Source organism: Periophthalmus magnuspinnatus, chromosome 9, assembly GCF_009829125.3.
Source record: "Periophthalmus magnuspinnatus isolate fPerMag1 chromosome 9, fPerMag1.2.pri, whole genome shotgun sequence".
NCBI classification, from domain to species: Eukaryota; Metazoa; Chordata; class Actinopteri; order Gobiiformes; family Gobiidae; genus Periophthalmus; species Periophthalmus magnuspinnatus.
In genome coordinates, this window is record NC_047134.1 from 274823 (window position 1) to 298228 (window position 23406).

The following is a 23406-nucleotide window of genomic DNA, read 5'->3' on the forward strand; positions in this document are numbered from 1 at the left end:
TTTATTTCTTTTGTTTGGTACAGGTTTTGGTAGAAGTTTTCAACTATTTCTTTTATTTCTTCAGTTTTTGTTGTGACCACGCCATCTTGTTTTTTAAGAGATAAAATTGACTTGCTTTTGTTTAAAATCTTCTTAAAAAAATATCGCGTGCATTTTTCACCTTCTTCCATCTCCTGTTCTTTTGCTCTTAAAATTACACCCTTACTTTTATTTTCCGCTAAAACCAACATTTCTTTTTTACCTGTTTTATTTCTTCATTAAAATTACAATTAAAACCGTTTTGTTGAAGATTAAAATACCTTTGCAAGCGTTTTTGCAGTCCCAACATGCGGCTATTTTCTTTTTGTTTTTTCCTTTTTCCCACCCATCTAAAAAAGGTTCGAGTCCTTGACTTTACCATCTCCCACCAGTGTGCTCGTGTCTCGTGCAAGTCTTGAAGGGTCTGCCACTCTTTGTACTGCTCCCTGTACTGACGAACTACATCAGCGTCCTTTAACAGGGAGCAGTTGAGCTTCCACAGACCACTTCCTACAGTCACACCCGAAGGGAGTGAAAGGGTGCAGGAAAGCATCAGGTGATCGGAAAAGAAAACAGGGGTCAATCTAGCATCGGTAGGTGGGCAGTCCCTGGTAAAAACGTAGTCAATGCGAGAGGCTTTGGTGCCATCACCACTGATCCAGGTGAAGCCCTCCTCTCTAGGATGCATGGCTTTAAAACAGTCCTGTAGTTTAAAATCCCTACATAAGCCCTGCAATAAAACTGATGTTTTGTCTAAATTAAAATCCCCACATCTGTTCCTGTCTTTTTGTGTTAAAATGCAATTAAAATCACCTGCTAAAATAAAAGGAGTTCTGCCTAGCATGTGGGACTGCAGGTCTTCTAAAAGGTCATACCGTTTGTGTTTATCGTTAAAACCATAAATATTTAAGAGCTTAAAATCCTGTCCCATAAAACTCAGATGTATTAAAAATGCCCGTCCGTCTCTCACCACAGTGCTGCCCTTTACCGTCACCAGAGGATTATTTATTAAAATGGCCACCCCGTCATTTTTATTTTCATTCGAACCGCTCCATACAGACGGGTGTGGCCACATCTCCTCCCAATCTCTGTAGTGATTTAAAAACGGCAGGGAACACTCTTGCAATAAAAACACATCTGAGTTAAAAGAGTTAAGAAAGGATAAAATGCTTTGCGCTCTAACTCTAGACTTCACACTCCTTACATTGATGGTAGAGAGTGTGATCGCCATGAGTATGGTTAAAACAAGGTATGACATTTAAAAGACTAAAATGCTAAACATAAAACAAAATAAAACACAGTTAAAAAGAGGCTATTGTTCTGGACCTTGTGAACACGGCTTTTCCTTCTCTCTCAGGGGTGAGTGAGAAGGGGGGTTAGGCCTGTTCCTCCTTTTACCTCTAAGAGGCATCGTTCGCGGAGTTGATTGCAGAGCAATTGAGAGAAACGAGACCTCGTTGGGTGAATCGGAGGGGAAGATTCTGGGCTCCTCCACAGAATCACTGTCTGAGAGAGCCCCGACTTTTCCCCTCTTCTCTGAGAGTAGGTTGCTCTCAGAGGACGACTCTGACAAGGGCCTCTTGGGGTACTGGGCGTTGTTGAGGAGGCTCTCCAGGCATTCGTTTAGGGGGTCCCGGGGGCCACCTCCCCCCATTGCCTCCACTGTTTCCATCTCAGTTTTGGCTTCCGGGGGGGAGGCCTCCCCCTCCTGCCTGGGCGGGGCCTCTGCAGGTGCCTGCTCCGCCTCCTCCTCCTGGGTGGGCGGAACTATGTCGTGCCCCTGCTCCACCTCTTGACACTCCATGGGAGGAGCCTCCGCAGGCCCCTCCCCTTCCCCCGCGTCACCCTGTTCCTCTCCTCCAATCAGGGTTTTTGGCGGGAGATTCAAATTTCCCAGCCCCTCCTCTCCAGACTGCTCTTCCGCCATTTTGTTTGGTCCGCCATCTTGTATATTTTTCCCGGCCTTTAATTTGTTGGCAAAAGATTTCGGGCAATCTCTGAAAAGGTGACCCAAATCACCACAGAGGTTGCACCTTCTGCCATTGGTGCACTCATCAAAAGTGTGCCCAATTTCTCTACACTTACCGCAGACCACTTGAGTGCAAGCCTCCACTAAGTGCCCATGCTCCCCACATCTCCGGCAGAGCTTGGGTTGTCCTTGGTAGTGTATATAGCCTCGGTTATCTCCCAGGACTATCACACTAGGCAGGTGCTTCAGGCCTTGGTAGCCCTGGGGGTCCTGCCATTGTTGAATGGGGACCCTCCAGCTGCCAGTCCAAATGCCGTCCACATCTCTGACCTTGATAGCCTGGCCCTTCACCGTGCAATATCTTCCCAGCCATATACAAATATCCTCAGCACTCACCGTTTCATTGAACATTCTGACAATCACATGTTTCAGTGAATTGTCAGTTAGATTCTCAACAGTAAAAGCTGAAAACTGGGGCTCCACACTTTTAAACCTCGTCCCAAACTCGTTCAACAGAATCACCGAGCGAAAGCTGACATCAAACCCTTTGTTGAAGGGCAGAGACAAAATACAATTCAAGTCATCAGGTTTGAATTTCAGTACTTTCTGGACAAGGTTTCTAGAAAACTCCAGCCGGGAAAATTGTGGAACTTTTCCATTGATTTCTTTAAGTGTGAAGCGGACGCAGTGGTGCCTCCTCCTGCCGGCATGGGAGGCCGACATCTCGGAGGCACCCACAGCTAAAACCAATTTAAGACCCTAAAAACTAGCTAAAAGCCTCCTAAAACCACTAAAACAAATAAATATGTGCCTCTGAAACCAATTAAAAGTGCTACTTACAACTAAGGTGTGGAAGTGCCGTTAAAGTGCAAATGCGCTGTAAACAGAAAAACAACAACAACAACGAAAAAAAAACAAGGAACAAATAAACAAAAAATGGACAATGTATCCTCTGAGGCCCAAAATGAGTGCCACAAAAGCAAACACCCTTGGGACCTCAGAGGCGATCGCTGTCCCACCAAAGGCTGCGAGCAGTGCAGTAAGCTACTACACTTGATCTTAGCCAAAAGGCCGAGAAGCGATGACGCTGAAGGCGCCACGGAGCTGTAGGCTTTGCCCCCACACACCCTCCCAGTGACGGTTACAGCAGCACCCGTTTGCACCGGGCGGCGGGGGTGGGGCACATGTGCTGCGCAGACAGAGAGGCGGAGATTGGAATCCTGCACAGCAGAGCCTTCTCGGTAGGAGGTGAAGGTGTGGGATTACCATCGAAGCAGGAAAAAAAAAACGAGCGAGAAATGAGTAAGAAACCAAACAGAAACACGGCCAGGCTAAACGTCACGAGGAGAAGCGGTACTCTACATTGGACACAAAATCAGGGGAGAGCGCGGACGCAGTCCCCCACTACCAGAAATTATGCAGTTGAGATTCCCACATTTGGGGAATTCACAGGGGTCAGCACATCCGGAGTGCAATGGATGAGCCTCGCTCTGGGTGAACCACCTTAGTGATCATGGTATCGCCCCTGCCAGGTAAGTATGCCTCGCCTGGCTCAGAGCCAAGCCGCTGTTCCATGCGGAGGGACCGCAGGGCTACGGTTTCCCGTTTCAGCGGCGAGCGCAAGTCAAAGGAGAAGCTTTCCCGGCTGCCAACACGGGCGGGACGGTTGGGATGAGAGACGGGCTTTTCAAATGCACTGCCGAGCGACGCCCGACGGCCCCTTCAAGTGCAAATCTCATCTGCGGGCGCTGATGACGCAAGGTTACTTTGAACAAAGTCACACAGCCCCGCTGCAAAACAGGGCATCCAAAAAATTTGGGATAATCTCTTGTCGTTCCTCTCCACGGAAATCTTTAGTAAAAGGCGAAAGATTTGTACGATCTGAAGAGAAACAAGAGTGTGGGAACGGAGAGCCACACACCTTCCACCACATGAGGCCCCACATGGCCCCGTCGCGGGCAAGGCATTTTGTTGGGGTTTTTTTTTGTGCTATAGCCTGCAGCTCATTTGCACAAGGTGGGCGCAGTGGGCGGGGTCCGCTTCAGTAGCTGAGCACCAGAAGCTTCCCCACGAGACCGCAGCGCCGAGACCGGGCTTTCGGATCTGCAGCTCAGTGGCAGCAGAAAGCGGTGAAAAGACAGACAGGGAAAGGAGGACAAACGGGGAAAAAAACAGCACGTGCACTCACGTGGGGCAACGTAGCTACAGCAGGCTTACACGGAAGAGAAGGAGTGGGAAAACGCTATGGAATAACATAGGCAGGGAATGGGAAATGAGTAGGGAAAAGCAGGCAGAAGCAGGCAGAAGCAGGCAGAAGCAGGAAAAAGAAAGAAAGGGAAACCAGGAAGGAGTGCCAAAAGAGACCGGAAAAATACAGGGCAAGAAGCGGGATGAGACGAAAAGCAAAAAAAAACACAGAAAAATTGGGAAAAGGATGGAGTAAGACAGACACAAAGACGGGAAGAGAGCATAGACAAGCTCCGGAGAGAAAGGCAATGCTTATGGGAAGAAACGGGAGCAGACACGGATTAACTGTTTACCTGAGTGGACGTGCACCGTTCCCGGAGATACTGCAATACCGGGTCGATGCGTGGAGTGGACGGAGCAAGCCCCATATTCCATCACCTCATTGCAAAAATCAATTTAATATATGGTCCCCCGGGTAGGGGACGTATCAGATATTAAACTGATAAGAACAGATACTACACTTGATCTTAGCCAAAAGGCCGAGAAGCGATGACGCTGAAGGCGCCACGGAGCTGTAGGCTTTGCCCCCACACACCCTCCCAGTGACGGTTACAGCAGCACCCGTTTGCACCGGGCGGCGGGGGTGGGGCACATGTGCTGCGCAGACAGAGAGGCGGAGATTGGAATCCTGCACAGCAGAGCCTTCTCGGTAGGAGGTGAAGGTGTGGGATTACCATCGAGGCAGGAAAAAAAAAACGAGCGAGAAATGAGTAAGAAACCAAACAGAAACACGGCCAGGCTAAACGTCACGAGGAGAAGCGGTACTCTACATTGGACACAAAATCAGGGGAGAGCGCGGACGCAGTCCCCCACTACCAGAAATTATGCAGTTGAGATTCCCACATTTGGGGAATTCACAGGGGTCAGCACATCCGGAGTGCAATGGATGAGCCTCGCTCTGGGTGAACCACCTTAGTGATCATGGTATCGCCCCTGCCAGGTAAGTATGCCTCGCCTGGCTCAGAGCCAAGCCGCTGTTCCATGCGGAGGGACCGCAGGGCTACGGTTTCCCGTTTCAGCGGCGAGCGCAAGTCAAAGGAGAAGCTTTCCCGGCTGCCAACACGGGCGGGACGGTTGGGATGAGAGACGGGCTTTTCAAATGCACTGCCGAGCGACGCCCGACGGCCCCTTCAAGTGCAAATCTCATCTGCGGGCGCTGATGACGCAAGGTTACTTTGAACAAAGTCACACAGCCCCGCTGCAAAACAGGGCATCCAAAAAATTTGGGATAATCTCTTGTCGTTCCTCTCCACGGAAATCTTTAGTAAAAGGCGAAAGATTTGTACGATCTGAAGAGAAACAAGAGTGTGGGAACGGAGAGCCACACACCTTCCACCACATGAGGCCCCACATGGCCCCGTCGCGGGCAAGGCATTTTGTTGGGGTTTTTTTTGTTTTTTTTGTGCTATAGCCTGCAGCTCATTTGCACAAGGTGGGCGCAGTGGGCGGGGTCCGCTTCAGTAGCTGAGCACCAGAAGCTTCCCCACGAGACCGCAGCGCCGAGACCGGGCTTTCGGATCTGCAGCTCAGTGGCAGCAGAAAGCGGTGAAAAGACAGACAGGGAAAGGAGGACAAACGGGGAAAAAAACAGCACGTGCACTCACGTGGGGCAACGTAGCTACAGCAGGCTTACACGGAAGAGAAGGAGTGGGAAAACGCTATGGAATAACATAGGCAGGGAATGGGAAATGAGTAGGGAAAAGCAGGCAGAAGCAGGCAGAAGCAGGCAGAAGCAGGAAAAAGAAAGAAAGGGAAACCAGGAAGGAGTGCCAAAAGAGACCGGAAAAATACAGGGCAAGAAGCGGGATGAGACGAAAAGCAAAAAAAACACAGAAAAATTGGGAAAAGGATGGAGTAAGACAGACACAAAGACGGGAAGAGAGCATAGACAAGCTCCGGAGAGAAAGGCAATGCTTATGGGAAGAAACGGGAGCAGACACGGATTAACTGTTTACCTGAGTGGACGTGCACCGTTCCCGGAGATACTGCAATACCGGGTCGATGCGTGGAGTGGACGGAGCAAGCCCCATATTCCATCACCTCATTGCAAAAATCAATTTAATATATGGTCCCCCGGGTAGGGGACGTATCAGATATTAAACTGATAAGAACAGATACTACACTTGATCTTAGCCAAAAGGCCAAGAAGCGATGACGCTGAAGGCGCCACGGAGCTGTAGGCTTTGCCCCCACACACCCTCCCAGTGACGGTTACAGCAGCACCCGTTTGCACCGGGCGGCGGGGGTGGGGCACATGTGCTGCGCAGACAGAGAGGCGGAGATTGGAATCCTGCACAGCAGAGCCTTCTCGGTAGGAGGTGAAGGTGTGGGATTACCATCGAGGCAGGAAAAAAAAAACGAGCAAGAAATGAGTAAGAAACCAAACAGAAACACGGCCAGGCTAAACGTCACGAGGAGAAGCGGTACTCTACATTGGACACAAAATCAGGGGAGAGCGCGGACGCAGTCCCCCACTACCAGAAATTATGCAGTTGAGATTCCCACATTTGGGGAATTCACAGGGGTCAGCACATCCGGAGTGCAATGGATGAGCCTCGCTCTGGGTGAACCACCTTAGTGATCATGGTATCGCCCCTGCCAGGTAAGTATGCCTCGCCTGGCTCAGAGCCAAGCCGCTGTTCCATGCGGAGGGACCGCAGGGCTACGGTTTCCCGTTTCAGCGGCGAGCGCAAGTCAAAGGAGAAGCTTTCCCGGCTGCCAACACGGGCGGGACGGTTGGGATGAGAGACGGGCTTTTCAAATGCACTGCCGAGCGACGCCCGACGGCCCCTTCAAGTGCAAATCTCATCTGCGGGCGCTGATGACGCAAGGTTACTTTGAACAAAGTCACACAGCCCCGCTGCAAAACAGGGCATCCAAAAAATTTGGGATAATCTCTTGTCGTTCCTCTCCACGGAAATCTTTAGTAAAAGGCGAAAGATTTGTACGATCTGAAGAGAAACAAGAGTGTGGGAACGGAGAGCCACACACCTTCCACCACATGAGGCCCCACATGGCCCCGTCGCGGGCAAGGCATTTTGTTGGGGTTTTTTTTGTTTTTTTTGTGCTATAGCCTGCAGCTCATTTGCACAAGGTGGGCGCAGTGGGCGGGGTCCGCTTCAGTAGCTGAGCACCAGAAGCTTCCCCACGAGACCGCAGCGCCGAGACCGGGCTTTCGGATCTGCAGCTCAGTGGCAGCAGAAAGCGGTGAAAAGACAGACAGGGAAAGGAGGACAAACGGGGAAAAAAACAGCACGTGCACTCACGTGGGGCAACGTAGCTACAGCAGGCTTACACGGAAGAGAAGGAGTGGGAAAACGCTATGGAATAACATAGGCAGGGAATGGGAAATGAGTAGGGAAAAGCAGGCAGAAGCAGGCAGAAGCAGGCAGAAGCAGGAAAAAGAAAGAAAGGGAAACCAGGAAGGAGTGCCAAAAGAGACCGGAAAAATACAGGGCAAGAAGCGGGATGAGACGAAAAGCAAAAAAAAACACAGAAAAATTGGGAAAAGGATGGAGTAAGACAGACACAAAGACGGGAAGAGAGCATAGACAAGCTCCGGAGAGAAAGGCAATGCTTATGGGAAGAAACGGGAGCAGACACGGATTAACTGTTTACCTGAGTGGACGTGCACCGTTCCCGGAGATACTGCAATACCGGGTCGATGCGTGGAGTGGACGGAGCAAGCCCCATATTCCATCACCTCATTGCAAAAATCAATTTAATATATGGTCCCCCGGGTAGGGGACGTATCAGATATTAAACTGATAAGAACAGATACTACACTTGATCTTAGCCAAAAGGCCGAGAAGCGATGACGCTGAAGGCGCCACGGAGCTGTAGGCTTTGCCCCCACACACCCTCCCAGTGACGGTTACAGCAGCACCCGTTTGCACCGGGCGGCGGGGGTGGGGCACATGTGCTGCGCAGACAGAGAGGCGGAGATTGGAATCCTGCACAGCAGAGCCTTCTCGGTAGGAGGTGAAGGTGTGGGATTACCATCGAGGCAGGAAAAAAAAAACGAGCGAGAAATGAGTAAGAAACCAAACAGAAACACGGCCAGGCTAAACGTCACGAGGAGAAGCGGTACTCTACATTGGACACAAAATCAGGGGAGAGCGCGGACGCAGTCCCCCACTACCAGAAATTATGCAGTTGAGATTCCCACATTTGGGGAATTCACAGGGGTCAGCACATCCGGAGTGCAATGGATGAGCCTCGCTCTGGGTGAACCACCTTAGTGATCATGGTATCGCCCCTGCCAGGTAAGTATGCCTCGCCTGGCTCAGAGCCAAGCCGCTGTTCCATGCGGAGGGACCGCAGGGCTACGGTTTCCCGTTTCAGCGGCGAGCGCAAGTCAAAGGAGAAGCTTTCCCGGCTGCCAACACGGGCGGGACGGTTGGGATGAGAGACGGGCTTTTCAAATGCACTGCCGAGCGACGCCCGACGGCCCCTTCAAGTGCAAATCTCATCTGCGGGCGCTGATGACGCAAGGTTACTTTGAACAAAGTCACACAGCCCCGCTGCAAAACAGGGCATCCAAAAAATTTGGGATAATCTCTTGTCGTTCCTCTCCACGGAAATCTTTAGTAAAAGGCGAAAGATTTGTACGATCTGAAGAGAAACAAGAGTGTGGGAACGGAGAGCCACACACCTTCCACCACATGAGGCCCCACATGGCCCCGTCGCGGGCAAGGCATTTTGTTGGGGTTTTTTTTGTTTTTTTGTGCTATAGCCTGCAGCTCATTTGCACAAGGTGGGCGCAGTGGGCGGGGTCCGCTTCAGTAGCTGAGCACCAGAAGCTTCCCCACGAGACCGCAGCGCCGAGACCGGGCTTTCGGATCTGCAGCTCAGTGGCAGCAGAAAGCGGTGAAAAGACAGACAGGGAAAGGAGGACAAACGGGGAAAAAAACAGCACGTGCACTCACGTGGGGCAACGTAGCTACAGCAGGCTTACACGGAAGAGAAGGAGTGGGAAAACGCTATGGAATAACATAGGCAGGGAATGGGAAATGAGTAGGGAAAAGCAGGCAGAAGCAGGCAGAAGCAGGCAGAAGCAGGAAAAAAGAAAGAAAGGGAAACCAGGAAGGAGTGCCAAAAGAGACCGGAAAAATACAGGGCAAGAAGCGGGATGAGACGAAAAGCAAAAAAAACACAGAAAAATTGGGAAAAGGATGGAGTAAGACAGACACAAAGACGGGAAGAGAGCATAGACAAGCTCCGGAGAGAAAGGCAATGCTTATGGGAAGAAACGGGAGCAGACACGGATTAACTGTTCACCTGAGTGGACGTGCACCGTTCCCGGAGATACTGCAATACCGGGTCGATGCGTGGAGTGGACGGAGCAAGCCCCATATTCCATCACCTCATTGCAAAAATCAATTTAATATATGGTCCCCCGGGTAGGGGACGTATCAGATATTAAACTGATAAGAACAGATACTACACTTGATCTTAGCCAAAAGGCCGAGAAGCGATGACGCTGAAGGCGCCACGGAGCTGTAGGCTTTGCCCCCACACACCCTCCCAGTGACGGTTACAGCAGCACCCGTTTGCACCGGGCGGCGGGGGTGGGGCACATGTGCTGCGCAGACAGAGAGGCGGAGATTGGAATCCTGCACAGCAGAGCCTTCTCGGTAGGAGGTGAAGGTGTGGGATTACCATCGAGGCAGGAAAAAAAAAACGAGCGAGAAATGAGTAAGAAACCAAACAGAAACACGGCCAGGCTAAACGTCACGAGGAGAAGCGGTACTCTACATTGGACACAAAATCAGGGGAGAGCGCGGACGCAGTCCCCCACTACCAGAAATTATTCAGTTGAGATTCCCACATTTGGGGAATTCACAGGGGTCAGCACATCCGGAGTGCAATGGATGAGCCTCGCTCTGGGTGAACCACCTTAGTGATCATGGTATCGCCCCTGCCAGGTAAGTATGCCTCGCCTGGCTCAGAGCCAAGCCGCTGTTCCATGCGGAGGGACCGCAGGGCTACGGTTTCCCGTTTCAGCGGCGAGCTCAAGTCAAAGGAGAAGCTTTCCCGGCTGCCAACACGGGCGGGACGGTTGGGATGAGAGACGGGCTTTTCAAATGCACTGCCGAGCGACGCCCGACGGCCCCTTCAAGTGCAAATCTCATCTGCGGGCGCTGATGACGCAAGGTTACTTTGAACAAAGTCACACAGCCCCGCTGCAAAACAGGGCATCCAAAAAATTTGGGATAATCTCTTGTCGTTCCTCTCCACGGAAATCTTTAGTAAAAGGCGAAAGATTTGTACGATCTGAAGAGAAACAAGAGTGTGGGAACGGAGAGCCACACACCTTCCAGCACATGAGGCCCCACATGGCCCCGTCGCGGGCAAGGTATTTTGTTGGGGTTTTTTTTGTTTTTTTGTGCTATAGCCTGCAGCTCATTTGCACAAGGTGGGCGCAGTGGGCGGGGTCCGCTTCAGTAGCTGAGCACCAGAAGCTTCCCCACGAGACCGCAGCGCCGAGACCGGGCTTTCGGATCTGCAGCTCAGTGGCAGCAGAAAGCGGTGAAAAGACAGACAGGGAAAGGAGGACAAACGGGGAAAAAAACAGCACGTGCACTCACGTGGGGCAACGTAGCTACAGCAGGCTTACACGGAAGAGAAGGAGTGGGAAAACGCTATGGAATAACATAGGCAGGGAATGGGAAATGAGTAGGGAAAAGCAGGCAGAAGCAGGCAGAAGCAGGCAGAAGCAGGAAAAAAGAAAGGGAAACCAGGAAGGAGTGCCAAAAGAGACCGGAAAAATACAGGGCAAGAAGCGGGATGAGACGAAAAGCAAAAAAAAACACAGAAAAATTGGGAAAAGGATGGAGTAAGACAGACACAAAGACGGGAAGAGAGCATAGACAAGCTCCGGAGAGAAAGGCAATGCTTATGGGAGAAAACGGGAGCAGACACGGATTAACTGTTCACCTGAGTGGACGTGCACCGTTCCCGGAGATACTGCAATACCGGGTCGATGCGTGGAGTGGACGGAGCAAGCCCCATATTACATCACCTCATTGCAAAAATCAATTTAATATATGGTCCCCCGGGTAGGGGACGTATCAGATATTAAACTGATAAGAACAGATACTACACTTGATCTTAGCCAAAAGGCCGAGAAGCGATGACGCTGAAGGCGCCACGGAGCTGTAGGCTTTGCCCCCACACACCCTCCCAGTGACGGTTACAGCAGCACCCGTTTGCACCGGGCGGCGGGGGTGGGGCACATGTGCTGCGCAGACAGAGAGGCGGAGATTGGAATCCTGCACAGCAGAGCCTTCTCGGTAGGAGGTGAAGGTGTGGGATTACCATCGAGGCAGGAAAAAAAAAACGAGCGAGAAATGAGTAAGAAACCAAACAGAAACACGGCCAGGCTAAACGTCACGAGGAGAAGCGGTACTCTACATTGGACACAAAATCAGGGGAGAGCGCGGACGCAGTCCCCCACTACCAGAAATTATGCAGTTGAGATTCCCACATTTGGGGAATTCACAGGGGTCAGCACATCCGGAGTGCAATGGATGAGCCTCGCTCTGGGTGAACCACCTTAGTGATCATGGTATCGCCCCTGCCAGGTAAGTATGCCTCGCCTGGCTCAGAGCCAAGCCGCTGTTCCATGCGGAGGGACCGCAGGGCTACGGTTTCCCGTTTCAGCGGCGAGCGCAAGTCAAAGGAGAAGCTTTCCCGGCTGCCAACACGGGCGGGACGGTTGGGATGAGAGACGGGCTTTTCAAATGCACTGCCGAGCGACGCCCGACGGCCCCTTCAAGTGCAAATCTCATCTGCGGGCGCTGATGACGCAAGGTTACTTTGAACAAAGTCACACAGCCCCGCTGCAAAACAGGGCATCCAAAAAATTTGGGATAATCTCTTGTCGTTCCTCTCCACGGAAATCTTTAGTAAAAGGCGAAAGATTTGTACGATCTGAAGAGAAACAAGAGTGTGGGAACGGAGAGCCACACACCTTCCACCACATGAGGCCCCACATGGCCCCGTCGCGGGCAAGGCATTTTGTTGGGGTTTTTTTTGTTTTTTTGTGCTATAGCCTGCAGCTCATTTGCACAAGGTGGGCGCAGTGGGCGGGGTCCGCTTCAGTAGCTGAGCACCAGAAGCTTCCCCACGAGACCGCAGCGCCGAGACCGGGCTTTCGGATCTGCAGCTCAGTGGCAGCAGAAAGCGGTGAAAAGACAGACAGGGAAAGGAGGACAAACGGGGAAAAAAACAGCACGTGCACTCACGTGGGGCAACGTAGCTACAGCAGGCTTACACGGAAGAGAAGGAGTGGGAAAACGCTATGGAATAACATAGGCAGGGAATGGGAAATGAGTAGGGAAAAGCAGGCAGAAGCAGGCAGAAGCAGGCAGAAGCAGGAAAAAGAAAGAAAGGGAAACCAGGAAGGAGTGCCAAAAGAGACCGGAAAAATACAGGGCAAGAAGCGGGATGAGACGAAAAGCAAAAAAAAACACAGAAAAATTGGGAAAAGGATGGAGTAAGACAGACACAAAGACGGGAAGAGAGCATAGACAAGCTCCGGAGAGAAAGGCAATGCTTATGGGAAGAAACGGGAGCAGACACGGATTAACTGTTTACCTGAGTGGACGTGCACCGTTCCCGGAGATACTGCAATACCGGGTCGATGCGTGGAGTGGACGGAGCAAGCCCCATATTCCATCACCTCATTGCAAAAATCAATTTAATATATGGTCCCCCGGGTAGGGGACGTATCAGATATTAAACTGATAAGAACAGATACTACACTTGATCTTAGCCAAAAGGCCGAGAAGCGATGACGCTGAAGGCGCCACGGAGCTGTAGGCTTTGCCCCCACACACCCTCCCAGTGACGGTTACAGCAGCACCCGTTTGCACCGGGCGGCGGGGGTGGGGCACATGTGCTGCGCAGACAGAGAGGCGGAGATTGGAATCCTGCACAGCAGAGCCTTCTCGGTAGGAGGTGAAGGTGTGGGATTACCATCGAGGCAGGAAAAAAAAAACGAGCGAGAAATGAGTAAGAAACCAAACAGAAACACGGCCAGGCTAAACGTCACGAGGAGAAGCGGTACTCTACATTGGACACAAAATCAGGGGAGAGCGCGGACGCAGTCCCCCACTACCAGAAATTATGCAGTTGAGATTCCCACATTTGGGGAATTCACAGGGGTCAGCACATCCGGAGTGCAATGGATGAGCCTCGCTCTGGGTGAACCACCTTAGTGATCATGGTATCGCCCCTGCCAGGTAAGTATGCCTCGCCTGGCTCAGAGCCAAGCCGCTGTTCCATGCGGAGGGACCGCAGGGCTACGGTTTCCCGTTTCAGCGGCGAGCGCAAGTCAAAGGAGAAGCTTTCCCGGCTGCCAACACGGGCGGGACGGTTGGGATGAGAGACGGGCTTTTCAAATGCACTGCCGAGCGACGCCCGACGGCCCCTTCAAGTGCAAATCTCATCTGCGGGCGCTGATGACGCAAGGTTACTTTGAACAAAGTCACACAGCCCCGCTGCAAAACAGGGCATCCAAAAAATTTGGGATAATCTCTTGTCGTTCCTCTCCACGGAAATCTTTAGTAAAAGGCGAAAGATTTGTACGATCTGAAGAGAAACAAGAGTGTGGGAACGGAGAGCCACACACCTTCCACCACATGAGGCCCCACATGGCCCCGTCGCGGGCAAGGCATTTTGTTGGGGTTTTTTTTGTTTTTTTGTGCTATAGCCTGCAGCTCATTTGCACAAGGTGGGCGCAGTGGGCGGGGTCCGCTTCAGTAGCTGAGCACCAGAAGCTTCCCCACGAGACCGCAGCGCCGAGACCGGGCTTTCGGATCTGCAGCTCAGTGGCAGCAGAAAGCGGTGAAAAGACAGACAGGGAAAGGAGGACAAACGGGGAAAAAAACAGCACGTGCACTCACGTGGGGCAACGTAGCTACAGCAGGCTTACACGGAAGAGAAGGAGTGGGAAAACGCTATGGAATAACATAGGCAGGGAATGGGAAATGAGTAGGGAAAAGCAGGCAGAAGCAGGCAGAAGCAGGAAAAAAGAAAAGAAAGGGAAACCAGGAAGGAGTGCCAAAAGAGACCGGAAAAATACAGGGCAAGAAGCGGGATGAGACGAAAAGCAAAAAAAAACACAGAAAAATTGGGAAAAGGATGGAGTAAGACAGACACAAAGACGGGAAGAGAGCATAGACAAGCTCCGGAGAGAAAGGCAATGCTTATGGGAAGAAACGGGAGCAGACACGGATTAACTGTTTACCTGAGTGGACGTGCACCGTTCCCGGAGATACTGCAATACCGGGTCGATGCGTGGAGTGGACGGAGCAAGCCCCATATTCCATCACCTCATTGCAAAAATCAATTTAATATATGGTCCCCCGGGTAGGGGACGTATCAGATATTAAACTGATAAGAACAGATACTACACTTGATCTTAGCCAAAAGGCCGAGAAGCGATGACGCTGAAGGCGCCACGGAGCTGTAGGCTTTGCCCCCACACACCCTCCCAGTGACGGTTACAGCAGCACCCGTTTGCACCGGGCGGCGGGGGTGGGGCACATGTGCTGCGCAGACAGAGAGGCGGAGATTGGAATCCTGCACAGCAGAGCCTTCTCGGTAGGAGGTGAAGGTGTGGGATTACCATCGAGGCAGGAAAAAAAAAACGAGCGAGAAATGAGTAAGAAACCAAACAGAAACACGGCCAGGCTAAACGTCACGAGGAGAAGCGGTACTCTACATTGGACACAAAATCAGGGGAGAGCGCGGACGCAGTCCCCCACTACCAGAAATTATGCAGTTGAGATTCCCACATTTGGGGAATTCACAGGGGTCAGCACATCCGGAGTGCAATGGATGAGCCTCGCTCTGGGTGAACCACCTTAGTGATCATGGTATCGCCCCTGCCAGGTAAGTATGCCTCGCCTGGCTCAGAGCCAAGCCGCTGTTCCATGCGGAGGGACCGCAGGGCTACGGTTTCCCGTTTCAGCGGCGAGCGCAAGTCAAAGGAGAAGCTTTCCCGGCTGCCAACACGGGCGGGACGGTTGGGATGAGAGACGGGCTTTTCAAATGCACTGCCGAGCGACGCCCCCTTCAAGTGCAAATCTCATCTGCGGGCGCTGATGACGCAAGGTTACTTTGAACAAAGTCACACAGCCCCGCTGCAAAACAGGGCATCCAAAAAATTTGGGATAATCTCTTGTCGTTCCTCTCCACGGAAATCTTTAGTAAAAGGCGAAAGATTTGTACGATCTGAAGAGAAACAAGAGTGTGGGAATGGAGAGCCACACACCTTCCACCACATGAGGCCCCACATGGCCCCGTCGCGGGCAAGGCATTTTGTTGGGGTTTTTTTTGTTTTTTTGTGCTATAGCCTGCAGCTCATTTGCACAAGGTGGGCGCAGTGGGCGGGGTCCGCTTCAGTAGCTGAGCACCAGAAGCTTCCCCACGAGACCGCAGCGCCGAGACCGGGCTTTCGGATCTGCAGCTCAGTGGCAGCAGAAAGCGGTGAAAAGACAGACAGGGAAAGGAGGACAAACGGGGAAAAAAACAGCACGTGCACTCACGTGGGGCAACGTAGCTACAGCAGGCTTACACGGAAGAGAAGGAGTGGGAAAACGCTATGGAATAACATAGGCAGGGAATGGGAAATGAGTAGGGAAAAGCAGGCAGAAGCAGGCAGAAGCAGGCAGAAGCAGGAAAAGAAAGAAAGGGAAACCAGGAAGGAGTGCCAAAAGAGACCGGAAAAATACAGGGCAAGAAGCGGGATGAGACGAAAAGCAAAAAAAAACACAGAAAAATTGGGAAAAGGATGGAGTAAGACAGACACAAAGACGGGAAGAGAGCATAGACAAGCTCCGGAGAGAAAGGCAATGCTTATGGGAAGAAACGGGAGCAGACACGGATTAACTGTTTACCTGAGTGGACGTGCACCGTTCCCGGAGATACTGCAATACCGGGTCGATGCGTGGAGTGGACGGAGCAAGCCCCATATTCCATCACCTCATTGCAAAAATCAATTTAATATATGGTCCCCCGGGTAGGGGACGTATCAGATATTAAACTGATAAGAACAGATACTACACTTGATCTTAGCCAAAAGGCCGAGAAGCGATGACGCTGAAGGCGCCACGGAGCTGTAGGCTTTGCCCCCACACACCCTCCCAGTGACGGTTACAGCAGCACCCGTTTGCACCGGGCGGCGGGGGTGGGGCACATGTGCTGCGCAGACAGAGAGGCGGAGATTGGAATCCTGCACAGCAGAGCCTTCTCGGTAGGAGGTGAAGGTGTGGGATTACCATCGAGGCAGGAAAAAAAAAACGAGCGAGAAATGAGTAAGAAACCAAACAGAAACACGGCCAGGCTAAACGTCACGAGGAGAAGCGGTACTCTACATTGGACACAAAATCAGGGGAGAGCGCGGACGCAGTCCCCCACTACCAGAAATTATGCAGTTGAGATTCCCACATTTGGGGAATTCACAGGGGTCAGCACATCCGGAGTGCAATGGATGAGCCTCGCTCTGGGTGAACCACCTTAGTGATCATGGTATCGCCCCTGCCAGGTAAGTATGCCTCGCCTGGCTCAGAGCCAAGCCGCTGTTCCATGCGGAGGGACCGCAGGGCTACGGTTTCCCGTTTCAGCGGCGAGCGCAAGTCAAAGGAGAAGCTTTCCCGGCTGCCAACACGGGCGGGACGGTTGGGATGAGAGACGGGCTTTTCAAATGCACTGCCGAGCGACGCCCGACGGCCCCTTCAAGTGCAAATCTCATCTGCGGGCGCTGATGACGCAAGGTTACTTTGAACAAAGTCACACAGCCCCGCTGCAAAACAGGGCATCCAAAAAATTTGGGATAATCTCTTGTCGTTCCTCTCCACGGAAATCTTTAGTAAAAGGCGAAAGATTTGTACGATCTGAAGAGAAACAAGAGTGTGGGAACGGAGAGCCACACACCTTCCACCACATGAGGCCCCACATGGCCCCGTCGCGGGCAAGGCATTTTGTTGGGGTTTTTTTTGTTTTTTTTGTGCTATAGCCTGCAGCTCATTTGCACAAGGTGGGCGCAGTGGGCGGGGTCTGCTTCAGTAGCTGAGCACCAGAAGCTTCCCCACGAGACCGCAGCGCCGAGACCGGGCTTTCGGATCTGCAGCTCAGTGGCAGCAGAAAGCGGTGAAAAGACAGACAGGGAAAGGAGGACAAACGGGGAAAAAAACAGCACGTGCACTCACGTGGGGCAACGTAGCTACAGCAGGCTTACACGGAAGAGAAGGAGTGGGAAAACGCTATGGAATAACATAGGCAGGGAATGGGAAATGAGTAGGGAAAAGCAGGCAGAAGCAGGCAGAAGCAGGCAGAAGCAGGAAAGAAAGAAAGGGAAACCAGGAAGGAGTGCCAAAAGAGACCGGAAAAATACAGGGCAAGAAGCGGGATGAGACGAAAAGCAAAAAAAAACACAGAAAAATTGGGAAAAGGATGGAGTAAGACAGACACAAAGACGGGAAGAGAGCATAGACAAGCTCCGGAGAGAAAGGCAATGCTTATGGGAAGAAACGGGAGCAGACACGGATTAACTGTTTACCTGAGTGGACGTGCACCGTTCCCGGAGATACTGCAATACCGGGTCGATGCGTGGAGTGGACGGAGCAAGCCCCATATTCCATCACCTCATTGCAAAAATCAATTTAATATATGGTCCCCCGGGTAGGGGACGTATCAGATATTAAACTGATAAGAACAGATTTTTTTTCTTTCGAAAAAAAGTTTATTGACACTTTCCCGTTTTAATTCAGACATTGCACTCTGTTTTACATTTCAAACACAATCAAATTTCTCAATAAATACAGTGTTTAAAACAGTTGTGTGTTAAAAAGTTATGAAACAATGTCTAAAACCAGGTATGTCAAAAGTGTCCATTAAAAGGGGAGTGCAGTAGGTAAAAGTCCTCTTTGTGCAGGAGCGAGGTGAGTCCTTATCAAGAATAACTCATCCCACTCCCCCAAACATTTGGTCTCTCGGAAACCTGTCACGCTCAGAGGAGGTCCCTCCCCTGTTGCTCCTTCCCACCAACCGCTCCCGGAGAGCCAGGCCGCTGCCGCTTTGACCTTCGAGTGAGGCTTCGGTCTCCTTCCTCCGAATGGGCATAAATGCGATTCTTCTTTGTAGCTGTGTCCTAGGGCCCGCTGCCTGCAGCCACAGCCTCTCGGACTGTAGCTGCTGCCTTACGGATCACAGCCACGGGGGGGATCTGCATTTGCCTTCCTACCAGCAGGTTTCTGGAGGTCCATATGGCGTCTTTGATGGCAGCGAGGGTGAGCCAGATTCTTGAAAAGTCCTTTGTCGTGTTTGGACTCAGGCCCACCCCGTACAGCACCAACTGGGCTGTCAGGACCTCCCCTGCCGGCAGGTACGGGAATTGCAAGGAGCCGGCTGTCGCCCACTGGTCTATGGCGGCGCTGCACTCCCAGAGCAGGTGCCTCACCGACTCGGGCGCGCCACAACCCGGCCGGGGGCAGGTAGCGGACTGAGCGAGGCTCCGGGAGTGCATGACGGACCTGACTGGGAGAACCTCATGAGCCACCATCCAGGACAGGTCCCGGAGTCTGTTTGGGAGAGTGGGATGGTTCACGTTGCGCCAAACCGTGGAGGGGTCGCCTAGTGCGAGCCCGCGCACTGGACTCACTGGTTCTCGCTCCTGCACAACAGAGATTAAAAAGCGGTGGTTGGTTAAAATCTGCAACTCCTCCTGCTCTAGTTTAAAATGCTTTAAAAAGGTGGGAATAAAAGCATAAAACTTAGGCAGGTTAAAAGACACCGGGACTTTAAGATCAATGGGTAAAATCTTCTTTCTTCTTAAAAAGGAACCCATCCAGAATCGTGCAAAGGCAGTCGTTTTGGGGTTTCCGGATGGGTCCTTGGAAAGTGCAAAGTGCAAGGCCGTGTATCTTGCTCCTAGGAAGAGGGGGAGGTCAGGGACGCCTTTTCCTCCTTTTTCCTTTGGCCTCTTCATAACCTCCCTCCTCAACCTTTCCCACTTGGACCCCCACAGGAAGTAAAAAATCGACCTCTCGATGGATAAAAGCACACTCCTGGGGGGCATAAAAACAGAACAAGTTAGTAAAAACAGGGGTAAAATCACAGCCTTGATTATTAAAACCTTCCCTTCCATTGTCAGTCCTCTAAGTGTCCAAAGCCCCAGTCTCTGTCTGACTTTCCCTATAATGTCAGCCCAATTTTGACTCCCACCCCCCTCCCGGTCGAACCTGATTCCCAGTATTTTTTGTCCTTCTGTCACCGTGAGGGGGAGTCCAGCAGTCTCGTCGGGGGTCCAGGGTCCGTAAAATTGGGCTTGGGTCTTTTTTCGGTTTAGTTTAGACCCAGAGGCCAGTCCAAACCAGTCGGTCAAGTCCAGAGTCCTGTTTATGGATAAAAGGTCAGTACATAAAACATTCACGTCATCCATGTATAAAATGCATTTGGCAGTGAGCCCCCCCCCACCCGGGATGCTCACCCCCCTGATTCGTTGGTCCCTTCTCAAGATCTGTGCCAGGGGTTCGATACAGAGAACATACAGGAGGGCTGATAACGGACAGCCCTGACGGACACCGCAGTTGATTTGCACTGCTTTTGTCAGATGCCCGTTTACCATGAATCTGCTGCTGATCCCTCGGTATAGCAGCCCCACCCACTCTATAAACCTATCAGGTAAACCCACTTTTCGCAGTACCTCAAAGAGGTACTGGTGCGAGACCCGATCGAAGGCTTTCTCAAAGTCTAAGTTTAGGACTACTAGCCGGATGTTTCTGTCTCTCGCATAACAGATGGTGTCTCGGATCAGTACGAGGCTGTCTGTGATCTTCCTCCCGGGGATGGCACAGGCTTGATCCGGGTGAATCAAACCCTCTAAAAACAAGGACAGACGTGAAGATAAAATCTTGCTAAAAAGTTTACAGTCCAGATTTAAAAGGGTAATAGGTCTCCAGTTAGTCAGGTCAGTCCTGTCTTTGTTCTTGGGAAGGAGAGTCACTATCCCTAATCTGAAACTGTCAGGTAGTTGGCCTAGTCTTTCAAAATCCATAAAAACAGTCAGTAGGTCAGGTGCTAAAATGTCCCAAAAAGTCAGATAAAACTCCACCGGGAGCCCGTCGGCCCCCGGGGATTTGCCCTTTTTAAAAGCTCTGATGCATTTTGAAAGTTCTAAAAGGGTAAAATTCTGGGATAAAAGCACACTGTCTGTTAAAACATTGTCTATGGATTTTAAAAGTTCTTTTAAGGTGTTTACATTTATTTCTTTTGTTTGGTACAGGTTTTGGTAGAAGTTTTCAACTATTTCTTTTATTTCTTCAGTTTTTGTTGTGACCACGCCATCTTGTTTTTTAAGAGATAAAATTGACTTGCATTTGTTTAAAATCTTCTTAAAAAAATATCGCGTGCATTTTTCACCTTCTTCCATCTCCTGTTCTTTTGCTCTTAAAATTACACCCTTACTTTTATTTTCCGCTAAAACCAACATTTCTTTTTTTACCTGTTTTATTTCTTCATTAAAATTACAATTAAAACCGTTTTGTTGAAGATTAAAATACCTTTGCAAGCGTTTTTGCAGTCCCAACATGCGGCTATTTTCTTTTTGTTTTTTCCTTTTTCCCACCCATCTAAAAAAGGTTCGAGTCCTTGACTTTACCATCTCCCACCAGTGTGCTCGTGTCTCGTGCAAGTCTTGAAGGGTCTGCCACTCTTTGTACTGCTCCCTGTACTGACAAACTACATCAGCGTCCTTTAACAGGGAGCAGTTGAGCTTCCACAGACCACTTCCTACAGTCACACCCGAAGAGAGTGAAAGGGTGCAGGAAAGCATCAGGTGATCGGAAAAGAAAACAGGGGTCAATCTAGCATCGGTAGGTGGGCAGTCCCTGGTAAAAACGTAGTCAATGCGAGAGGCTTTGGTGCCATCACCACTGATCCAGGTGAAGCCCTCCTCTCTAGGATGCATGGCTTTAAAACAGTCCTGTAGTTTAAAATCCCTACATAAGCCCTGCAATAAAACTGATGTTTTGTCTAAATTAAAATCCCCACATCTGTTCCTGTCTTTTTGTGTTAAAATGCAATTAAAATCACCTGCTAAAATAAAAGGAGTTCTGCCTAGCATGTGGGACTGCAGGTCTTCTAAAAGGTCATACCGTTTGTGTTTATCGTTAAAACCATAAATATTTAAGAGCTTAAAATCCTGTCCCATAAAACTCAGATGTATTAAAAGTGCCCGTCCGTCTCTCACCACAGTGCTGCCCTTTACCGTCACCAGAGGATTATTTATTAAAATGGCCACCCCGTCATTTTTATTTTCATTCGAACCGCTCCATACAGACGGGTGTGGCCACATCTCCTCCCAATCTCTGTAGTGATTTAAAAACGGCAGGGAACACTCTTGCAATAAAAACACATCTGAGTTAAAAGAGTTAAGAAAGGATAAAATGCTTTGCGCTCTAACTCTAGACTTCACACTCCTTACATTGATGGTAGAGAGTGTGATCGCCATGAGTATGGTTAAAACAAGGTATGACATTTAAAACACTAAAATGCTAAACATAAAACAAAATAAATCACAGTTAAAAAGAGGCTATTGTTCTGGACCTTGTGAACACGGCTTTTCCTTCTCTCTCAGGGGTGAGTGAGAAGGGGGGTTAGGCCTGTTCCTCCTTTTACCTCTAAGAGGCATCGTTTGCGGAGTTGATTGCAGAGCAATTGAGAGAAACGAGACCTCGTTGGGTGAATCGGAGGGGAAGATTCTGGGCTCCTCCACAGAATCACTGTCTGAGAGAGCCCCGACTTTTCCCCTCTTCTCTGAGAGTAGGTTGCTCTCAGAGGACGACTCTGACAAGGGCCTCTTGGGGTACTGGGCGTTGTTGAGGAGGCTCTCCAGGCATTCGTTTAGGGGGTCCCGGGGCCACCTCCCCCCATTGCCTCCACTGTTTCCATCTCAGTTTTGGCTTCCGGGGGGGAGGCCTCCCCCTCCTGCCTGGGCGGGGCCTCTACAGGTGCCTGCTCCGCCTCTTCCTCCTGGGTGGGCGGAACTATGTCGTGCCCCTGCTCCACCTCTTGACACTCCATGGGAGGAGCCTCCGCAGGCCCCTCCCCTTCCCCCGCCTCACCCTGTTCCTCTCCTCCAATCAGGGTTTTTGGCGGGAGATTCAAATTTCCCAGCCCCTCCTCTCCAGACTGCTCTTCCGCCATTTTGTTTGGTCCGCCATCTTGTATATTTTTCCCGGCCTTTAATTTGTTGGCAAAAGATTTCGGGCAATCTCTGAAAAGGTGACCCAAATCACCACAGAGGTTGCACCTTCTGCCATTGGTGCACTCATCGAAAGTGTGCCCAATTTCTCTACACTTACCGCAGACCACTTGAGTGCAAGCCTCCACTAAGTGCCCATGCTCCCCACATCTCCGGCAGAGCTTGGGTTGTCCTTGGTAGTGTATATAGCCTCGGTTATCTCCCAGGACTATCACACTAGGCAGGTGCTTCAGGCCTTGGTAGCCCTGGGGGTCCTGCCATTGTTGAATGGGGACCCTCCAGCTGCCAGTCCAAATGCCGTCCACATCTCTGACCTTGATAGCCTGGCCCTTCACCGTGCAATATCTTCCCAGCCATATACAAATATCTTCAGCACTCACCGTTTCATTGAACATTCTGACAATCACATGTTTCAGTGAATTGTCAGTTAGATTCTCAACAGTAAAAGCTGAAAACTGGGGCTCCACACTTTTAAACCTCGTCCAAAACTCGTTCAACAGAATCACCGAGCGAAAGCTGACATCAAACCCTTTGTTGAAGGGCAGAGACAAAATACAATTCAAGTCATCAGGTTTGAATTTCAGTACTTTGGACAAGGTTTCTAGAAAAGTCCAGCCGGGAAAATTGTGGAACTTTTCCATTGATTTCTTTAAGTGTGAAGCGGACGCTGTGGTGCCTCCTCCTGCCGGCATGGGAGGCCGACATCTCGGAGGCACCCACAGCTAAAACCAATTTAAGACCCTAAAAACTAGCTAAAAGCCTCCTAAAACCACTAAAACAAATAAATATGTGCCTCTAAAACCAATTCAAAGTGCTACTTACAAATAAGGTGCGGAAGTGCCGTTAAAGTGCAAATGCGCTGTAAACAGAAAAACAACAACAACAACAACAAAAAAAA

The 23406-nt window shown here is 50.8% G+C and overlaps 27 non-coding genes across 27 annotated transcripts; all 27 read right to left on the bottom strand.

The window, feature by feature from the left end:
- Nucleotides 1-3363: 3363 nt before the first annotated feature.
- On the bottom strand, nt 3364-3527 carry LOC117376903 (U1 spliceosomal RNA). Its single transcript, XR_004541819.1, has one exon. It is a non-coding gene; the product is annotated as a U1 spliceosomal RNA (small nuclear RNA).
- Nucleotides 3528-3770: 243 nt separating this feature from the next.
- LOC117376989 (U5 spliceosomal RNA) lies at nt 3771-3886 on the bottom strand. The gene has a single exon (XR_004541897.1). It is a non-coding gene; the product is annotated as a U5 spliceosomal RNA (small nuclear RNA).
- A 646-nt stretch (nt 3887-4532) lies between these two features.
- LOC117376935 (U2 spliceosomal RNA) lies at nt 4533-4725 on the bottom strand. The gene has a single exon (XR_004541849.1). It is a non-coding gene; the product is annotated as a U2 spliceosomal RNA (small nuclear RNA).
- Nucleotides 4726-5018: 293 nt separating this feature from the next.
- LOC117376904 (U1 spliceosomal RNA) lies at nt 5019-5182 on the bottom strand. Its single transcript, XR_004541820.1, has one exon. It is a non-coding gene; the product is annotated as a U1 spliceosomal RNA (small nuclear RNA).
- A 243-nt stretch (nt 5183-5425) lies between these two features.
- On the bottom strand, nt 5426-5541 carry LOC117376990 (U5 spliceosomal RNA). Its single transcript, XR_004541898.1, has one exon. It is a non-coding gene; the product is annotated as a U5 spliceosomal RNA (small nuclear RNA).
- Nucleotides 5542-6194: 653 nt separating this feature from the next.
- Nucleotides 6195-6387, bottom strand: LOC117376950 (U2 spliceosomal RNA). Its single transcript, XR_004541863.1, has one exon. It is a non-coding gene; the product is annotated as a U2 spliceosomal RNA (small nuclear RNA).
- Nucleotides 6388-6680: 293 nt separating this feature from the next.
- Nucleotides 6681-6844, bottom strand: LOC117376905 (U1 spliceosomal RNA). The gene has a single exon (XR_004541821.1). It is a non-coding gene; the product is annotated as a U1 spliceosomal RNA (small nuclear RNA).
- A 243-nt stretch (nt 6845-7087) lies between these two features.
- On the bottom strand, nt 7088-7203 carry LOC117376992 (U5 spliceosomal RNA). Its single transcript, XR_004541899.1, has one exon. It is a non-coding gene; the product is annotated as a U5 spliceosomal RNA (small nuclear RNA).
- Nucleotides 7204-7857: 654 nt separating this feature from the next.
- Nucleotides 7858-8050, bottom strand: LOC117376936 (U2 spliceosomal RNA). Its single transcript, XR_004541850.1, has one exon. It is a non-coding gene; the product is annotated as a U2 spliceosomal RNA (small nuclear RNA).
- Nucleotides 8051-8343: 293 nt separating this feature from the next.
- Nucleotides 8344-8507, bottom strand: LOC117376906 (U1 spliceosomal RNA). The gene has a single exon (XR_004541822.1). It is a non-coding gene; the product is annotated as a U1 spliceosomal RNA (small nuclear RNA).
- Nucleotides 8508-8750: 243 nt separating this feature from the next.
- Nucleotides 8751-8866, bottom strand: LOC117376993 (U5 spliceosomal RNA). The gene has a single exon (XR_004541900.1). It is a non-coding gene; the product is annotated as a U5 spliceosomal RNA (small nuclear RNA).
- Nucleotides 8867-9519: 653 nt separating this feature from the next.
- LOC117376937 (U2 spliceosomal RNA) lies at nt 9520-9712 on the bottom strand. Its single transcript, XR_004541851.1, has one exon. It is a non-coding gene; the product is annotated as a U2 spliceosomal RNA (small nuclear RNA).
- Nucleotides 9713-10005: 293 nt separating this feature from the next.
- On the bottom strand, nt 10006-10169 carry LOC117376923 (U1 spliceosomal RNA). The gene has a single exon (XR_004541838.1). It is a non-coding gene; the product is annotated as a U1 spliceosomal RNA (small nuclear RNA).
- Nucleotides 10170-10412: 243 nt separating this feature from the next.
- LOC117376994 (U5 spliceosomal RNA) lies at nt 10413-10528 on the bottom strand. Its single transcript, XR_004541901.1, has one exon. It is a non-coding gene; the product is annotated as a U5 spliceosomal RNA (small nuclear RNA).
- Nucleotides 10529-11178: 650 nt separating this feature from the next.
- On the bottom strand, nt 11179-11371 carry LOC117376956 (U2 spliceosomal RNA). Its single transcript, XR_004541869.1, has one exon. It is a non-coding gene; the product is annotated as a U2 spliceosomal RNA (small nuclear RNA).
- Nucleotides 11372-11664: 293 nt separating this feature from the next.
- On the bottom strand, nt 11665-11828 carry LOC117376907 (U1 spliceosomal RNA). The gene has a single exon (XR_004541823.1). It is a non-coding gene; the product is annotated as a U1 spliceosomal RNA (small nuclear RNA).
- Nucleotides 11829-12071: 243 nt separating this feature from the next.
- Nucleotides 12072-12187, bottom strand: LOC117376995 (U5 spliceosomal RNA). Its single transcript, XR_004541902.1, has one exon. It is a non-coding gene; the product is annotated as a U5 spliceosomal RNA (small nuclear RNA).
- Nucleotides 12188-12840: 653 nt separating this feature from the next.
- LOC117376938 (U2 spliceosomal RNA) lies at nt 12841-13033 on the bottom strand. The gene has a single exon (XR_004541852.1). It is a non-coding gene; the product is annotated as a U2 spliceosomal RNA (small nuclear RNA).
- A 293-nt stretch (nt 13034-13326) lies between these two features.
- LOC117376908 (U1 spliceosomal RNA) lies at nt 13327-13490 on the bottom strand. Its single transcript, XR_004541824.1, has one exon. It is a non-coding gene; the product is annotated as a U1 spliceosomal RNA (small nuclear RNA).
- A 243-nt stretch (nt 13491-13733) lies between these two features.
- LOC117376996 (U5 spliceosomal RNA) lies at nt 13734-13849 on the bottom strand. The gene has a single exon (XR_004541903.1). It is a non-coding gene; the product is annotated as a U5 spliceosomal RNA (small nuclear RNA).
- A 645-nt stretch (nt 13850-14494) lies between these two features.
- LOC117376939 (U2 spliceosomal RNA) lies at nt 14495-14687 on the bottom strand. The gene has a single exon (XR_004541853.1). It is a non-coding gene; the product is annotated as a U2 spliceosomal RNA (small nuclear RNA).
- A 293-nt stretch (nt 14688-14980) lies between these two features.
- LOC117376909 (U1 spliceosomal RNA) lies at nt 14981-15144 on the bottom strand. Its single transcript, XR_004541825.1, has one exon. It is a non-coding gene; the product is annotated as a U1 spliceosomal RNA (small nuclear RNA).
- A 236-nt stretch (nt 15145-15380) lies between these two features.
- LOC117376997 (U5 spliceosomal RNA) lies at nt 15381-15496 on the bottom strand. Its single transcript, XR_004541904.1, has one exon. It is a non-coding gene; the product is annotated as a U5 spliceosomal RNA (small nuclear RNA).
- A 652-nt stretch (nt 15497-16148) lies between these two features.
- Nucleotides 16149-16341, bottom strand: LOC117376940 (U2 spliceosomal RNA). The gene has a single exon (XR_004541854.1). It is a non-coding gene; the product is annotated as a U2 spliceosomal RNA (small nuclear RNA).
- A 293-nt stretch (nt 16342-16634) lies between these two features.
- On the bottom strand, nt 16635-16798 carry LOC117376910 (U1 spliceosomal RNA). The gene has a single exon (XR_004541826.1). It is a non-coding gene; the product is annotated as a U1 spliceosomal RNA (small nuclear RNA).
- Nucleotides 16799-17041: 243 nt separating this feature from the next.
- Nucleotides 17042-17157, bottom strand: LOC117376998 (U5 spliceosomal RNA). Its single transcript, XR_004541905.1, has one exon. It is a non-coding gene; the product is annotated as a U5 spliceosomal RNA (small nuclear RNA).
- A 652-nt stretch (nt 17158-17809) lies between these two features.
- On the bottom strand, nt 17810-17991 carry LOC117376964 (U2 spliceosomal RNA). Its single transcript, XR_004541876.1, has one exon. It is a non-coding gene; the product is annotated as a U2 spliceosomal RNA (small nuclear RNA).
- Nucleotides 17992-23406: the final 5415 nt, after the last annotated feature.